The sequence below is a fragment of the Callospermophilus lateralis genome, chromosome 15 (assembly GCF_048772815.1).
Source record: "Callospermophilus lateralis isolate mCalLat2 chromosome 15, mCalLat2.hap1, whole genome shotgun sequence".
NCBI classification, from domain to species: domain Eukaryota; kingdom Metazoa; phylum Chordata; class Mammalia; order Rodentia; family Sciuridae; genus Callospermophilus; species Callospermophilus lateralis.
The window spans coordinates 11559827-11563629 of NC_135319.1; the positions used below are offsets into that span (position 1 = coordinate 11559827).

The 3803-nt window shown below is 38.5% G+C and overlaps 1 pseudogene; it reads left to right on the top strand.

Annotated features, from left to right (window-relative positions):
- Positions 1-2141: 2141 nt before the first annotated feature.
- LOC143382210 (eukaryotic translation initiation factor 5 pseudogene) lies at positions 2142-3551 on the top strand (annotated as a pseudogene).
- Positions 3552-3803: the final 252 nt, after the last annotated feature.

Here is a 3803-nt window from a genome sequence, read left to right on the forward strand (position 1 = left end):
CTGGCCTGGGAAGGAAAATATTTATGAGGTGTCACTAATGTTTCAGAGAGCGCTGTTATCTGGTCAGAGAGCCAGGCAAGGATGATTTCAAGGCACGGGCAGGCATTCCAAGCAGGTTCAGAATTTTCAGTAATTTATAGTAAAGCCAAAATTATCTTTTCACGGCTTTCTGGCAAGATGGCTCCCAATTTTAATAAAAGATCAGGTTGGGTCTATCAAGCCTGTCCCTTACTTTTGGAAACTCCTCTGCAACCTGCAAGGTTGTGAACTCCTGATCATTTTACATTCCAGATATGTATTCACAGATTTTCTAACTCTTCTCCTCCAATTGCGTCTTACTTGGGGTGAAGGTAATATCAAGGCATTGTCCTGGATGAGAGTGGGAAGATTTTTGTGTAGCACATATTTGCATACACATTTAGAAGATCACTCCTCCTAAACACTGTTGGAACAGTAAATTCAATCTATTTGGGAAGCTTCCTAGCTGAACAACATTATACATAAATCCAAGTTCATTAAATAAATAGTTTTGGATCAGTGGATGATATATATTTCAAGATGAATTTAAATTGGCATATATATTGCTACATTTTAATGTCCGTGTGTGTTTTGTGTTTAAAATGTTTTGTGATTTATGTGGATTTATAATCAAATTTTCACAAGATTATTCTCAGAAATATTCATCCACCTGAAATACATATTTTTTTTCCTAGTACTGAAAACTAACTTCAGTGAATGGTGCATAAATATCCTAAAAATTCTACAGTAACTGACCCAGATTAACATCAATGCAAGTAGATTTCTATGGGACATGATGTGTACTTTGATGTTAATTTTTATTGAACACTGGTACATTACTATTTCTGCAGTTAATGCACATCATACAATATATATTTCATCCAATATTTCGCAAATTTATAGGCATGTGTTTCACGTTCAATCACTTCCTGCTTCAGAACACATGTATACCTCCAGGTTTCTTGACTATTCTTTTCATGAAACTTCTTTCCAAACACATTATTTTTGCTTTGCATAATCACTTTTGAAGCAAAACTCACACACCTTTCAGGATAAACCATAACCCTAATATTACCATTAGATGTATAACTGGTTGGTATGAATGATTGTATATCAATATGAGATTTCTTTTATGTTTTCAGATATCAATTCAATGCATTATTTTAAGTGGAACCAGTTATATTATTTACACAAAGTATGATCTATTCATGCATTATCTGCATATTCATAGACACAGGGTACACCTATTTGTACCCGGAATACTAATTTATACGTCTACAAAATATTGCTACAGTAATGGTGAAAGAAATACTCATGTCACCTTATCTACATATACATTTTCACAATAATATTCTGGATACAAAATGCAAAGGTCACACTTATGATTTTACCAAAGCCTAAATGGAAAGTGAGCATGGATTAATGAAAACATCCATGTCCTGGTTACCTAATGCTCTCAAAGATCAATGCAATTTGTGACAACATATTTGTTTCTTCCTAAGATTATACATTCAAACTCAACCCGTTTGAAAATATCAAACAAATTACACACTTTATACTTTTGCTGATTTCCTAATGTCTCTATTTATATCTGCTTTCCTACATATTTTCCACAATTCATCATTGTGACTGACTCTTCACATGTGCTGACATTTACATTCACTCTCTACCCAAAACCCTATTGGTAAAGAACTTTTGGTAGTCAGAGCGAGAACATTCCAGAGGTCGCCAGGCTCGGCGCTGCCGGTGTGGACGCGGACGTCGCTGGGACAGCCCTTCCCGCTGCTCGGCGGCGGCACCTGCCCGGCTGCCCTCCGCTCGCCCACCCTGCCGCTCCGGACCCGGTTTCCAGCGCCTCTTCCTCCCAGTCCCGGGCGAGCCGCGTTGGGTTTATGTCTTTAATTGACGAAAATGAGCTATTGTGCAGCCATTGGTACCTGTATTGGGGAAACATAGCGTACAAGCAAGGAGCTTACAGCCTCAGCGGAGGAAAATGTTTTCATGTCAGAGACCGAGAACTCTTGCAGTCGTTTATGTCATCCCTTCTTCTCCAGACAGAAGATACCAAAAAGTTGCACTCAAAGATCTCTTCATCTTATTGATAAAGCCACTAATAAGCCAAAATGTTTGTCAATGTCAACCGCAGCATGTCAGACCAGTTCTATCGCTACAAGATGCCCCATCTGATTGCCAAGGTTGAGGGCAAAGGAAATGGAATCAAGACAGTTATAGTCAACATGGTTGACGTTGCAAAGGCGCTTAATCGGCCTCCAACATATCCCACCAAATATTTTGGTTGTGAGCTGGGAGCACAGACCCAGTTTGATGTTAAGAATGACCGTTACATTGTCAATGGATCTCATGAGGCGAATAAGCTGCAAGACATGTTGGATGGATTCATTAAAAAATGTGTTCTTTGTCCTGAGTGTGAGAATCCTGAAACAGAACTGCATGTCAATCCAAAGAAGCAAACAATAGGTAATTCTTGTAAAGCCTGTGGCTACCGAGGCATGCTTGACACACATCATAAACTCTGCATATTTATTCTCAAAAACCCACCTGAGAATAGTGACAGTGGTCCAGGAAAGAAAGAAAAGGAAAAGAAAAATAGAAAGGGCAAAGACAAGGAAAATGGTTCTGTATCCAGCAGTGAGACACCACCACCACCACCACCAAATGAAATCAGTCCTCCTCCACATGCTGTGGAAGAAGAGGAGGATGATGATTGGGGAGAGGATTCAACTGAAGAAGCTCAGAGGCGTAGAATGGATGAAATTAGTGACCACGCAAAAGTTCTGACACTCAGTGATGATTTGGAAAGAACTGTAGAAGAGCGTGTCAATATTCTGTTTGATTTTGTTAAGAAAAAAAAGAAGAGGGTATCATTGACTCATCAGACAAAGAAATTGTCACAGAAGCAGAAAGGCTGGATGTAAAAGCCATGGGACCTCTTGTTCTAACTGAAGTTCTTTTTAATGAGAAAATTAGAGAACAGATTAAGAAATACAGGTGCCATTTCTTATGATTTTGTCACAGTAACAAAAAAGCTCAACCATACCTTCTTCATGGTTTGGAGTGTGTGGTGGCAATGCATCAAGCTCAGCTCCTCTCTAAGATTCCACATATCTTGAAGGAAATGTATGACGCAGACCTTTTAGAAGAGGAGGTCATCATCAGCTGGTCGGAAAAGGCCTCTAAGAAATATGTAGCAAAAGAACTTGTAAAAGAGATTCGTTTCAAAGCAGAACCATTTATAAAGTGATTGAAGGAAGCAGAGGAAGAATCTTCTGGTGGTGAAGAAGATGAAGATGAGAACATTGAGGTGGTGTACTCAAAGACTGCCAGTGTACCGAAAGTTGAAACTGTGAAGTCTGACAACAAAGATGATGACATTGATATTGACGCCATTTAAAAGAATGGATGCAACCTAGCTTAACAGTGTAATGCTGCAAATTTTTCTCCATTATCAGCCAGAAGTGCAACATGTATGTGTAAAAGCTAAAATGGCTTAACATCATGCTACACTTTAATACTAAAAATATATTACTGTGAGTGGTCTGTAATTAGCCCAATGAGACATCTAGGAAGTCCATACACACATCAGTGAGCAAATGTAGTTTGCTTATTTATAGCATGTTTCTATTGGAAAAACTAGTGGTGGACACATTTGGATCACATTTATACAGTTATAAAAATAAGGATTTGATTTTGGTCATTCTTCAGATTTTGGGCTCTGAATGACTTAGCGAAAGTAATTGGCTCCTTTTAAAAAGTGGTGCCATCAT